This window comes from Musca domestica, unplaced genomic scaffold (genome assembly GCF_030504385.1).
Source record: "Musca domestica strain aabys unplaced genomic scaffold, Musca_domestica.polishedcontigs.V.1.1 17, whole genome shotgun sequence".
NCBI lineage: Eukaryota > Metazoa > Arthropoda > Insecta > Diptera > Muscidae > Musca > Musca domestica.
The window spans coordinates 14,421,495-14,437,256 of NW_026712230.1; the positions used below are offsets into that span (position 1 = coordinate 14,421,495).

At 35.9% G+C, this 15,762-nt stretch overlaps 1 pseudogene; it reads left to right on the forward strand.

Moving 5' to 3' along the window:
- Positions 1 to 5,637: 5,637 nt before the first annotated feature.
- LOC101899626 (ryncolin-1-like) lies at positions 5,638 to 10,985 on the forward strand (annotated as a pseudogene).
- The last annotated feature ends 4,777 nt before the right edge of the window (positions 10,986 to 15,762 follow it).

Genomic DNA, 15,762 nt, shown 5'->3' on the forward strand with positions numbered 1-15,762 from the left:
TATTAAGTTTGTTGCTTTTCTTATAAGTCATCGAAGTAGTCATTTAAAACCCTTTAACAATTCGAACTTGCTGATCCACACTGCGTTACTGAGCTATAGCTTCTACAGTAAATATAGAAACTTCCGGTTTCCATGGTTTAAAATTATTGTTTGTGGGTTATTGCTACAGTCTTTTCAATCCATTGTTTAAGGGGGGACAGTATTTATAATGAATGTGGGGAATTTTGCATATACCCTTGTATCGCCCCTTCATTTTCTAATATAGAATATTTTTATTATAATACAGGGTGAGATGAAAAAACTGCAACGCTGTCATTTCTAAGCCACTCGTCGGACAGCTGTTAAAATTAGTCCAGTGACAGATCATTATGTTGTTTCAAAGCGTTATATTATTATGTTGTTTAAAAGCGTTATATTATTATGTTGTTTAAAAGCGTTATATTTGGCTAGAGCACTCCAGCATTTATATGTGAATAAATCTTTTGTGTCTCGTACCATCGCTCGTTATCTTGATATTGTTAGCGTAGCCCACGTCAAGGAAGTGGACGGAAGAAAACAGCAACATCAGCAGAAATGGTTCGAAAAGTAAAGAAGCGACTTGATCGAAACCCGCGTCACAGTGTCCGAAAAATGGCTCATGAGCTAAACAAATCGCATCGAAAGGAAATAGACACAAAAGAGCTAAAGAGTTGCTTCGCTTGGCCGAAAGTGGTGAACTACCGAATTTGGTTTTCTCCGATGAGAAAACATTCGTTGTCCAGCAGTTTGTAAACAAAGAAAATGATCTTGTTTACTTGCCAAAGAGGTAAGCTGAAAATGTGCACCTTCGGTTGGCCACCAGATCTAAAGCGCCGGCCATGGTGGTGGGGTCTGCCACCATAACAGCCGATGGTCGCTCTCCGCTCGTATTAATCGACCGTGGCATCAGAATAAATGCCGAATATTATCGCGAACATATATTAGAGGATGTATTAAAGCATTGGGCAAGGAAACATTTTGGCCGCAGACCTTGGACATTCTAACAGGACTCAGCACCATCGCACTGAGCACGCACCACCCAAGAATGGTTACAAAATGAGGTTCCTTGCTTAATTTCCAGCGCACATTGGCCACCAAAATCTACGGATACCAATCCGTTGGTTGGCACTAAAAGATACCAAAGTGTCGATCACCTCAAGCAAGCGCTTCGCCAGGAATGAGCCAAAATACTGTAGAGCAACATTCGGGCAGCGTGTGACGGTTTCATTGGCCGTTTGAAGGCTATAATTCTTGCCAAAGGTGACCAATTCGAACAAATCTTAACTTATTCTAAAATTTGATGCTATTATCTACATTTTTTGCTTTCATTCAATAACATTTAAAAACAAGTAAGCAAAGGCTATAGTCGTGCGGGGCCGACGATCTGATACCCTACAACACAGTTACAGTTAAATATAATCCGATGGTCATCCAAAATGCTACACTTCTTCCCTATCCTTTACTCTCTTCTCATGCAAAATTGGTTTCAATTGTGTGATAAGGAAAATTTTTCTGTTTTTGGTACATTTGAAACCCTAAATATTTTTCGATCATCTCCAAAAGCAAGAGGCCCCTCTATATCTCTGAATTTAGACCCATCTATATGATTTGCTTGTCTATGATATTTGGATATATTCGACAACGAAATCAAATCTCACAATAGTAGTGGTCCATTCTACCCGCTGTCCTAAACTCTAACTTCATGCGAGATTTCGTGACCTATGGTTTCTATTTGTGACCTTTATAACGGCTGCAAAATCAGAAAAATTTTTAGTTGTTGGTCCACTTAAGCCCTAAATATATTGCGGGAATCTTTGAAAACAATAGGCCTAGCCATTCTGAGCCTAAAACTACCCTTATGACAATTTTCGTGAGGATCGGATGATAATTGCAATCTGTATATAATAACCACAACCTGTGTTGTAAAGTGCAAAAATATTGCAAAATATATACTTCAATATTATAAGTCAAATTGAAAAAATCGCATGAGATAAAAAATATGAAAAAATTAAAAAATGTCGCAAAATACTACAAAATCAATATTAACATCATTATTGGCACCTTTTTATGCGATTTTTTCAGATTTTATACTTTTATGCCAAAAGGGCATTCTAAATTTACAAAATTTGTCAAAATCGCTACAGCCATTCTGGAGATATAAGCATTCTAGCTAACATCCCCTTCCTTTGTATATATACATCGTATATATTTCGCTATATATATGCGATATTTTTACTATCGGCATCTACGTAACGGTCAGAATTGATCTGTTCGTCTATTTGTGATTTCGCCGGCATTAAAAATATTAGCGGTTTAATGGAAAATTTGACTTTTAGTTATCACAAATGCTATGGTCTATTTCAACCAGTAAATATTACCCGATGACCATCAAAATTGGAAGGCTTCTGCCCAGCCCAAAGCTCTAGTCCCATTCTAACTTTTGCTTCGATTGATCTATAACTGTGACCTGTAGAGCAACTGCAATATCAGGTCCATTTCAACACCTTAATATTATGCGATCATCTCCAAAAGAAATAGGGTTCTATTCTGACCTTAACCCCACCTACATTTTAAATTTCGTGAAGATCGGATCATAATTGCGACCTCTAGAGTGATTACAAATTAACATGGACAGACGGACAGACGGACGGACGGACATACATAGCTAGATCGACTCAGCTCGGCGAGATAGGAAGATCCATATATACTTTCCTATGTGGGAATCAATATTTCGTGGTGTTACATAATTTTTGGCCCAATCAAACTTATAATACCCCCAACACAAAGTGTTGTAGGATATAAAAAACCTGTATAGTAATTTCTAAATAGGAAAAAAATTTACTCTAGGTATTTTAAATATGCACGTGGATTAATGTAGTACATAGAAATTTAATGCGTCCATCAGATAAAATATATTATTATACCCTCCACCATACTATGGAGGGTATATTAACTTTGTCGTTCCGTTTGTAACTCCTCGAAATACTCATGTCAGACCCAACAAAGTATATATATTCTTGATCAGCGTAAAATTCTAAGTTGATTTAGCCATGTCCGTCTGTTTGTCTGTTGTAATCACGCTATCGTTCGAACGAATTGAGATAGAAGGCTACAATTTTGCACACGTGTTTATTTTTCCAGTAGGCAGTTTAAGTTCGTAAATGGGCGATGTAGGTCCACGTTTTCACATAGACCCCATATAACGGTACCTCCCTATATTCGGGATTTTGATGATTTTGGCGGCATTATTCACCGGAATTGTTTCAACTTTGGTATTTAAGATTCGTAATGGATACTACAGCCTATGACAGAAAATTGCCTGTGAATGTCCACGTCTTCGTATAACCCCCATATAACGGTTCCTCCCAAAATTCGGTATTTTGCTGATTTTGGCGTCATTATTCACTGGAATTGTTTCAAATTACGAATTTAGAGTTCGTAATGGGAACTACAGTCTGTGACAGAAAATTTTCTATGCATGTCCAGGTCTTCGTATAGGCCCCATATCAGTACCTCCCTATATTCGGTATTTTGACGAGTTTAGGTACAATACCCACCGAAATTGTTTGAGATATCGTATTTGACGTTAGTAATGAATGCTATAGCCCGTGACAGAAAATTGTCTATGCTGGTAAAGGTCTTTGCACAGCTCCGATATAACGGTACCTCCCTATATACGATATTTTGACGATTTTAGCTACATTATTCACCGTTTATTTCAAGTTTCGAATTTGAATATGGTAATGGCTAATGGCGAATAATGTCTATGTAGGTCCACGTCGTATAGACCCCAATATAACGGCTATATTCGGTATTTTTAGAATTTAACAGAATTTTTTAAGATTTTATTTTTTTTTAATTTCCAAATTCGTTCCAAATGGTGGAGGGTATTCAAAGTTCGGCCCTGCCGAACTTACTGCTTTTTAACTTGTTTTTTTTTATAAGGGCACCATGTAACAGCTCAGCTCAATCTGTAAGGATTGTATACAGGGTAGGTATGGACTGTTATTTGGGATTTCAAATTTATGGACTTAGTTTTTTCTTTCTTTCTTTTTTTTTTTTTTTTTTCTCAAACTTACTTTGTTAAGGGCAAATTACGCATTATGCAAAAGTCATATGTAAAGTGTAATCAGACATAGATTTCTTAAATACATTGTCGTCATTTGATTTTTATACCCTCCACCATAGTATTCTTAATCAGCATAAAATTGTATGTCGATTTAGCGATGTCCGTTCGTCTATCCGTCTGTAGAAATCATTTTAGCTTTCGAACGAAATGAAGTAAGTTAATAAAATTTTACTCAAATGTATATTATGTCTTCAGAACTTTGGGTATTGAAAATGGTACATGTTTTGGTAAAGCCCCCATATAATGGTATCTCCCGATATTTGGTATTTTGATGATTTTAACGACATTATTCTTAGAAATCGTTTCAAATTTGGTATTTGAAGTTCGTAATGGATACTACAGCCTAAGATAAGAAATTATCCGTGCAGGTCCACGTTTTCGTATAGCCCCCTATAACGGTACCTCCCGATATTCGGTATTTTGATGTTTTTAGCGACATTATTCACCGGAATTGTTTCAAATTCGGTATTTGAAGTTCGTAATGGATACTACAGCCTAAGACAGAAAATTGTCCGTGCAGGTCTACGTTTTGATGTAGCTCTCGCATTTGAAGATTGTAATGGCTTATGGCAAAAGTTGTATAATATAATGAGTACAGTCGGTGTTTTTTAGATTTTACCAGAATTTTAAGGGATTTATTTATTTATTTTTTTTTTTTTTTGAAAAATGCCAAATTCATTCTAAATGGTGGAGGGCATTAAAAGTTCGGCCCGGCCAAACTTACAGCTTTCTTACTTGTTAAGATTTTAAGTCATTTTGATTGCTCGTTGTCACTCAAACAGTGGAGCACAATATACAATGTATTCAGCAACTTCTAGAACATAGGCCTTGTTGATTCTATGGAATGTAAACTATCCGACAACAACTTGATTTCTTGCAAAACTATTTGTGACTTCTTCCAGCGAAAAAGAACGCCTGCGATGTTCGTGAAAAGTTCGGGTTCAGGATCTCTATCAGAATCCAAAGAATTATTGGGCGTTTTTAAGTGAGCATTTGGGAAGAGCAACTTATTCAGGTATGAAATGGGATGCTTGTGAAAATGTAAGTAATCTGAAATGTGTGAAATATTCAATAACTTCTTCGCAAACATTCCAATAGTTTTAAAAGAGAAAATTCAATTTCGTTTCGTTAATAACTTAAACTCAGAGTTCACTTATGTTTCAATTTTTCGACAACGAATAGAGAGAGAAAATTTTAGATATAATTTTAAAAGTGCCATCTAATAAATGTCCTGGTCTGCGCCGCCCCACTTTTGGCCTTTGCTTACGGGTTTCATAATCTGGATTTGGAGAAATGCGATAAACAGTTGATAAATCGAATTATTTACTGTCAATGATGATCTATTGTATGATGTCCAAATAAGGCTAAAGGCGATATTTTCTTTTAATTCGTGATTATACGAGTAAAGAAATCTTGTGTTATGTTTATAAAAACCAATGTAGGTATATAAATATGAATGTCTTATCAATTGTTGATTTTAATTCGTAAACTGTACCGAGTGTTGTGGGTTCAAACGACGCTGATAAATCTGTATTTATAAAAGACATGAATAAAATGAATACTTCTTCATATATAATATTCAATGTATTATTATATTTTAATATTTTGGATCGAGGCTACATGGAAGTGGTAAGTAATAGAACCAAGTCAAAGTGAATTTTAAAAAATTTCAATATAAGTTTAATTACCTAACAATCCCGCCGATTATTGCTCAAAACGTATATAAAACATTGTTGGTTAAAAGAATTCTCACGAAACTTTTGAAAAACAAGTTAAAAGGAGCTAATTTCGTCCGGGCCGATCTTTTAATACCCTCTACTATTTGGAAATAAACTTGAAAAATTTCAAAAAATTCCGGAATTAAAAGATCGTTCCGGACGACTACCACTTGAATGAAAACGGTTATGTAGGGGCTATACGAAGACACGACCTGCTTACCCATTAAGGAATTTTAAATATCAAAGTCATGAAAATACCGAATATCGGGATGTACCGTTATATAGGGGATATACGAAGACGTGGACCTTCATACCAATTTTTTTTCCATAGTTGTAGTAACCATTAAAATCTCCCAATACGAAATTTGAAACGATTCCGGTGAATAATGTCGCACAATTCATAAAAAATACTGAGTATAGTTAGGTACCGTCATATGTGGGTTATACGAAGAGGTGGACCTTAATACAAAAATTTTTGTCATAGGCTGTAGCATCCATTACGAACTTCAAATACGAAAATTCCAGTAAAAAATGTCACTAAAATCATGAAAATACCGAATATCGGGATGTATATAGGGGATATACGAAGACGTGATCCTTCATAGGAATTTTTTTCCATACGTTGTAGTAACCATTAAGATCTCCCAATACGAAATTTTAAACGTTTCCGGTGAATAATGTTGCTGAAATCAACAAAATGCCGAATATCGGGAGCTACCGTTTTATGGGGGCTATACAAAGACGTGGACCTTAATACAAACAATAAAAAAGCAGTAAGTTCGGCCGGGCCGAACTTTGAATACCCTCCACCATTTAGAAAGAATTAGAAAATATTCAAAACAATAAAATCCATTAAAAATTCTGTTAAAATCTTTAAAATACCTAATATCGGAAGGTGCCGATATATGGGGGGACATACGCTATTGTGGACCTATTTAGACAAATCTATGTCTGGGGGTAAAGTACTCACAAGGAACTCCTTGTGTGGATTTTCAGATAATTCCATTGGGAAATATGGCTAACATCATCAAAATACCGAATATCGGGAGGTACAGTTATATGGGGGATATACGATATCGTGGACCTATATAGACAATTCTTTTTGAGGAGGTAAAATTCCCACAAGGGACTCCTTTTGTGGAATTTTAGACAATTCCACTGAAAAATGTGGATAAAATCATCAAAATACCAAAAATCGGGGGTACCGTTATATGGGGGCTATACGATATCGTGGACCTATATAGATAATTCTCTGCCGAGGTATAAAGTACCCATAAGGAATTACTTGTGTGGATTTTCAGACAATTCCGTTGAAAAATGTGGCTAACATCATCAAAATACCGAATATCGGGGGGTACCGTTACAAGGGGGCTATACGATATCGTGGACCTATATGGACAATTCTCTGCCGAGGTATATAGTACCCACTAGGAACTCCTTGTGTGGATTTTCAGACAATTCCGTTGAAAAATGTGGGTAAAATCATCAAAATGCCGAATATCCCATATATATCGTATAGCCCCCATATACCGAATATATGGGGGCTATACGATATTGTGGACCGATATAGCCCATCTTCGAACTTGACCTGCCTGCAGACAAAAGAGAGATCTGTGATTTTAGCTTCCTATCTTAATTCGTTTAGACTGTAGCGTGATTACAACAGACGGACAGACGGACGGACGGACGGACAGGGATAAATCGTCTTAGAATTTTACGCTGATCAAGAATATATATACTTTGTTGGGTCTGACATGAGTATTTCGAGGAGTTACAAACGGAATGACAAAGATAATATACCCTCCATAGAATGGTATAGGGTATAAAAATTAGACTCTGGGAAAATATCACTGATGGAGTGCACAATAGATGCATCAAAAGGAAATTTGGAAATTCGAACTTTAAGGTTACAAAAAGTTCTAAAATTGTACCATTGTGGCTTTGAGAAGCCATGATGGAAACTAAGCTTGATAAATGTAGGTTGTTTTGGAAATGTGTACTGAGCCTTGATTCGGAAATATTTACTATAATTGTACGAAAAGTGCTAAATAGTACTATATTTCGTATTGGATGAAGGGATAAAGATGAAACTCTGAAAATTGTTGTTTAGATTATTGATGGTATCTTTGTTTGAAATTTTGAGTTTTGGAAATGTATCCTATATTTGTATGAAGAGTACTGAATGGTACTAAATGTGGTATTGAATGAAGGAACAGAGCTGGAATCACGAAATTCCATAGAGGTCTCTATTGGCATCTAGGATTGAACTAAATTTGAATTGGGCAAAGGAGTAGAGCTGAAACAGTGATATTGCAAATGAGTACAATTATTTTTCAAAAAATACTAATTTTGGATCAGTATTGGTGTCTAGGCTAGAGAGATATATATTGTTTTGGATATGCGTACTAAATGTTTCTAAATTATGTATTGGGTGAAGGGATAGAGCTGAAATTTCATTTCAACAGGTAACTGTTGGTTTCTAGGGTTTATATATGGAGACGTTAAAATAGCTTTGCAATGGTCCTCGATAATCTTCAAGGAATCTTATATATAAAATCGTTATAGTATGAACATTTAGTATGATGTATGAAGTTCTGTGGACAAGGGAGAAACTTGTCCCCTGTTATCGGGTTGCTTTGTGATGAAAACTTTGAAAACGCTGATGCACGTGTCTTCTATTTTTAGCTCTATTTTCATAATCTTTTTATACCCTACAACACTATGTGTTGGGGGTATTATAAGTTTGATTGGGCCAAAAATTATGTAACACCTCGAAATATTGGTTTCCCACATAGGAAAGTATATATGGATCTTCCCATCTCGCCGGGATGAGTCGATCTAGCTATGCATGTCCGTCCGTCCGTCTGTCCATGTTAATTTGTAATCAAGCTACAGGTCTGTGTGTTTAGGGTATTATAAGTTTGATTGGGCCAAAAATTATGTAACACCTCGAAATATTGGTTTCCCACATAGGAAAGTATATATGGATCTTCCCATCTCGCCGGGATGAGTCGATCTAGCTATGCATGTTCTTCTGTCCGTCTGTCCATGTTAATTTGTAATCAAACTACAGGTCGCAATTATGAACCGATCCTCATAAAATTGAAAATGTAGGTGGGGTTTAGGTCAGAATAGAACCCTTTTTTGGGAGATGATCGCACGATATTTAGGGGTTAAAATGGACCAAAAACAGAAACTTTTCATGATTTTGTAGTTGCTTTACAGGCCACAATTATGACCCAATCGACGCGAAAATTTACATGGAGTTAGAGTTTAGAACTGGACAGAAACCTACCAATTTGGGCGGTCAGCGAACAATAATTAGCGGCTAAAATAGACCCTCTCTTTTATGCAAGAAAATAGAAAATTTTCCACTATATATTTTTAATCCCAGCCTAACCACAAATACATTAAAAGATCACTTCTGGCCATTACAGTGATGCTAATAGCCAAGAAATCGGATATATACCAAAATAGGTACAATATATATGTAAAAGAATTGATCTTATTTATTCTGCTTATAAATCAATAGCCGCTAGGCCGATTTTAACAATTCCCATCAATTCGGAATGGTCTCTTGCTAGAAGAGCATAAAAGAAAATCGTGGAAAAATACACCAACATAAAAGTGAATATATTTTCTTTTATTTTTTTCCAATTTTTTTCATATTTTTTATCGCATGTGATTTTTTCAAATTGACTTACATTATTGAATTGTAAATTTTCTAAATTTTAACACCTTCCAACACTATGTTCTGAGGGTATTATATGCATGTCGCAATTATCGTCCGATCCTCAATAAATTTTGCATTGGGGTAGAGTTAGGGTCAGAACTAAAGCCTATTGTTCTTAAGATGTAAATTTAGAAGATCTTTGTAGTCGCTCTATAGGCCACAATTGAAAACTAATCGACACGGAATTTCACATAAGAAGAGAGTTAAGGACAGAGAACAAGTCTAGCATTTTGGATGACCATTGGATTATATTAAGCTGTAAAACGACCCACAATTTTCGTGTGAACACTTAATAAAAACACTACGGAGTGCGTAAATATATAGGCAAATTCTACGTGTCAAAAACGTAAGGGCTAGAGGTAACCCTCTCAGGGCTCTTTGACATTATTTCAAAAACGAAATCTTCCACAATATATTTGGATGTAAGGGGACTTCGAACATATTGTAGTGTTGTAGGGTATCACACGACTATAGCCTTTGCTTACTTGTTATTATTTGTGTTGTACACAGTTATTAATCTGTTACAATGAAATAAATTATGAAAATGGGTTTTTCTTCCTTTTTCAGATTTCCACAGGTCTTTGTGAATCAGAGGACATGGAGGGCTTGATTCGATGGTACAGTGATATTTATAAATTTGTAAAATCGAATAAAGATTTGAACAAACGTTTAAATGAATTAGACGAAAAGCTACACAAAATCGAGAGTCAAATGGAACGTCTTAACCGAAAATTTGAACAGCGAGAAGAACGCATAAATGGTGAAATTGTTATCCAACGCCGTATGGATGGCTCCGAAAATTTTTATCGCGACTGGGAAGATTACAAACATGGTTTTGGTAATCGTAGCGGGGAATTTTCTACAACGTCTACATAAACTCACCAATAGTCGACCCTACGAGTTGTTGGTAGTCTTGGAGGACTTTGATAAGGATCGTCGTTTTGCCAAATACGATAATTTTGTGATAGCCAGTGAAAAGGAAAACTATAAACTTCAAAGTTTAGGTCAATACAATGGTACAGCCGGTGATTCCTTGACCATTGGCCATTTGGGCTATGGTTTCACAACTAAAGATCGAGACAATGACATAGATAATCGTAATTGTGCCCTGTCCTATACTGCTGCTTGGTGGTACAGTAACTGTCATTTCAGGTAAGCGACCTAGTAAATTCAGGGCGGAAGATTCAGACATAAAATTGTTGTTCTTCTTTTTCTTCTCTTCTATAGTAACCTAAACGGCAAATATTTGAAGGGAACAACCACAGACTATGCTAAAGGAGTTGTTTGGCATGCCTACCGGGGTTATTATTATTCATTGAAATTTGTTGAGATGTCAAACGTCCTAAATGATTTGATTTTAATTTATAGAATTCTGTTATGGTCTTAAAAATGCCGAAAGTAGCCCTTTATTAGGGCCACGACGCAAGCAACTTTTGTCATAAGCTATTACAATATTCGAATGAGAAACAAAAAAAAAAAAATCAGTTTATAATGTAGCTAAAACCATCAAAATACCGAATATAGGGTGGTAATATGGGGTTTTAAAACGTGGACCTGCATAGACAAGATCTACGAAGATCAAATACAAAATTTGAAGCATTTCCGGTAAATAATGTCGCTAAAATCATCAAAATACCGAATATCGGGGGGTACCGTTATATGGGGGCTATACGAAGACGTGGATCTACATGGCCCATTTTCTGTCTTATGCTGTAGTATCCTTTACGAACTTCAAATCCCAATTTTGAAACAATTCCGGTAATTAATGTCACTAAAATCAGCAAAATACCGAATATAGGGAGGTGCCGTTATATGGGGCTATACGAAGACGTGGATCTACATGGCACATTTTCAATACCAAAAGTCCTGCAGACATAATACACAATTGAATGCCTATTTCGAGGTGTTACAAACGGAATGACAAACTTAATATATCCTCCATACTATGGTGGAGGGTATAAAAACATACACACACAGTAATTTTTTGGCGTAGAATACACGAGAAATCTTCGGCCGAAGTAAGAGGTTGACGGTTTGACTGTTATCAGGCATTACGATGTAGGTGTTCGACTGATGTGGGATGTTGGCGATTTTGGATGTAATCGGGAACGTGAAGTCATCGGGAGTCGACGGATTGAATATAATCGGGAATTATGATGTAGTATTATTAACGTTCGGAATGGTGCAGGTCTTCTGAGGTAGATTTGTGAATTGTGGTATAGATGCTAGCAGTTCGCTGTGGAGATACTCGGGAACAGCTCTTCGTAGAGGGATTGAGATATGTTTGGGTTTGAATGTAGGTGCGGCATCTTAAGTCTAGGGCTTTGTAGATGTATAGGGCCTCCTTCGGTTTCGTTAGCTCGTTGAGGGTAGGTTCGACAACCGATGTCTAGGTCTTTGTAGATGGATCGGAACTCGTACGGTTTCAGCGCTCGTTAAGAGCAGGTTCGGAAACCGATGTTTAGGTCTTTGTAGATGGATCTCCGATCTCGTTTTGGCTCGACAGCTCGTTGAGGGTAGGTTCAACAACCGATGTCTAGGTCTTAGTAGATGGATCGGAACTCGTCCACTTTCGGCAGCTCACTGTGGGTGTGTTCGGGTCTTCTACAATGGTTAGGTAACTACTCCAGATAACGCTACGCTATATAACTACCTCTACGAGTACTTCACTACCAATGTTTGACTATGATACGGAACAGTGAGCCTAAGCTCCTGCTTAACAGCGAGCCGAAAATTCTGCGGAACAGTGAATTACCGGCCACACAACGTAATAAGGGCCACTTTTGGAAAAGGTATTCCCAATTATGTGTTACCCGTTTCCCCGATAGACCCATAGTTACTTTCAATTACCTTCATGGATTCATAAAAAAGATTATTTTTTTTTTAATTGGTAAACATCGAACCAGATTTAGATACAGCTCTCTTATTTATATTCACCCGATTTCAGGTTTATTACGCAAGATATCCCAAAATTTGATAAATATAAGCACATACGAGCTAACTTAGCCTATAAGTATGCGATCTAAATTTAGCCTAAGGTGAAAATCGTTGCGGACGTAGCTAAAGCTCCCATATATATGTTTAATCAAATTTTATACTAAAGTCTTTCATATCTATAATCCATAACAATAATATTCGATACAAGGTATCAGATACAGCAGAGAAATACCCTTAACAATCGGTTCAGATTTTGAACATATATTCGCTCTATTTGAAATATATTGTTCGCCAAATGTGTAATATTAGCCCAAATGTGACGCATTTAAGCAATGACTGCCGAATTTGGTGAAAATCGGTTATGATGTAGCTGTATATATGGGAGATATAGGTTTAATCCAATTTTATATCTAAGTCCTCCAAATCCGTATTCTACACTCCATAGCAATAATTTTGGGTACAAGATATTAGGTACATGCTAAAAAAAAATACTTTTTTCAAATTTTGTCGATTCAAATATATTCTCTCTTTTAACCTAACTTTACAACCCAGGGTGTTATGTAATTGTGCATTTGTGTTAGAGTTAGACCCGATTTGTTAAATTTCTCCTCTACAGCCGTAATATGCTCTCCGTAACAACGACATTCGGAGAAATGTATCAAATTGAGCTCAGAAATACTTTTGTCAAATTTTATCGAGATCGGGTTAGATTTGGATATAGCTCCCATTTATATTTCTACTCCATTTCAAGTTTATTTTGCTCCAAATGGTTAATATAAGCCCGAATTTAATGGATTTTGGCACATACCAAGGAATTCAGCCTGGGAGAAAGTGTATCAAATTTGTTGAAAATCGGTTGGGATTTTATTCTCTCACATCCGTAAAATACTCTTCACAACAACGATATTTGGTGCCAACTTTTATATACATCATAGCTATAACATGTGCTAAATTTTGTAAAGATCGGTTATGATTTGGATATAACTGCCATATATATCTTCATCCGATTTCATGTTCATTGCCTAAAAAGTGTAATATCAGCTCAAATAGGATGGATTTTGATGAATATTGGTTCAAACACAAATGTCTACTTCAAATTTAGTAGAATACGTAGAATACGAAGCCTGCCATGTATCGACCCAGCCCGATTTTGGCCTTTATTATTGATTATTCTTTACTTTGTGGTGAAGGTGTTAAAACGTTTTGCCTCACCTGAACTTAACTTTTTTACACCCTCCACTATATATAATACATAGGGCATATTAAATTCCCATTTTGTTTCTACTTTGTCGAAATAATAATTTTAGACCATTATGCTAGAGTTGAAACGAATTTAGATAGGAAGCTAAAATTTTGCACAGATATATCTGTTGTTCGAAGATTTGCTATATCGACCCACAATATCATATAGTGATTGTAGCCAAATTTTCAATGGAATGGTTTGAAATTTTGCACTTGAAGTTAATTTCGGGCACTTTACCCCCTGAGAATGGTCTATTAAATTCCATGATATCGTATAGCCCCCATATAACGGCACCTCCCGATATTTGATGTTTTTATGATTTTATACACATTTTTCAATCGATTTGTCTGGAATACTATTTGTGAAGTTCTCAATAGGAAATTATGAATCTGACAAAAAAATGTTTAAGTAGGTATAAATTTACCTCCAGATATTCGGTATTTTCATGATTTTATTCAAATATTTTTTATGAAATTGTCTTCTGGTAGCCGAAAATTGTCTACACAGGTCCACGTATTACCTCATCTCTATGTAATGAGCGCAAAATTCTAAGGCGACTAAGCCCTGTCCGGAATAGGAAGGAAAATTTTAGACAGATCGTACAGCCCCCATATAACGGTACCTTTCGATATTTGATGATTTTAGCCATATGTTTTAATGCATTTGTCTAGAACCCGATATGCGAAGTTCTTATTAGGTACTTATGAATCCGACAGTAAATTGTGTAAATGTGGCATACGATTGCATATAGCCGCCATATAATATTACAATCAGAAAATCGGCATTTTTATACCCTCCACCATTCTATGGAGGGTATATTAACTTTGTCATTCCTCGAAATACTTATGTCGGACCTAACAAAGTATATATATATATATATTCTTGATTAACATAAAATTCTAAGTCGATTTAGCGATGTCCGACTGTCTGTTGTAATCACGCTTTCGAACGAATTGAGATAGAATACTAAAATTTTGCACACATGTTTATTTTGCCAGTAGGCAGGTTAAGTTGGCAAATGGGTCATGTAGGTCCACGTCTTCGGTATATAACGGTACCTCCCAATATTTGGTATTTTGATGATTTTAGCGTCATTATTCACCGGAGTAGTTTCAAATTACGTATTTAGAGTTCGTAATGGGATCTATAGTCTTTGACACAAGATTTTTCATGCAGGTCCAGGGCTTCGTATAGGACCCATATATCATTACCATCCTATATTCGGTATTTTGGCGATTTTAGGTACAATACTCACCGAAATTGTTTGAGATGTCGTATTTGAAGTTCGAAATGAATGCTACAGCCTGTGACAGAAAATTGTGTATGCAGATCCAGGTCTTCGTATAGCTCCGATATAACGGTACCTCCCTATATACGGTATTTTGAAGATGCTACATTGTACCCGTTTATAACATGGTAATGACTTATAGCAAACAATGCCTATGTAGGTCCACGTCGTATAGACCCCAATATATTGACTATATTCGGTATTTTTTAGATTTTAACAGCATTTTAAAAGGATGTTATTTTTTTTTTTTTCAAAATTTCCAAATTCGTTCCAAATGGTGGAGGGTATTCAAAGTTCGGCTCGGCCGAACTTACTGCTTTTCATTTTCTTATATTTTATTTTATTATTTTTTTGGAATTGTGTTTCCACAGTCAAAGAAATCCTTTAGATAGGTCCCCTTATTACCTAATTTCTATATAATAGTACTTCCTCGGCATATTGTTGAACTTAGTCCGATATTTCACTGGTTGCGAAAAAAACATAATAATAGCCAGAATATTGGTATTTTGATGGGTTTCTTGACCTAATGGGATCAAAAGTTCGGCAGGTAAGTTGTGTACCTGCTTTTTTATTTCTTTGTTCTACAAATGTACAACTTCAAATCATTAAGGTTATCTATCCGAATGGGTGAACATTACTACAACATTGTATATTTTTGCACCTTAATTTTAGTTCATTATTCCTCTTTTTATTTCA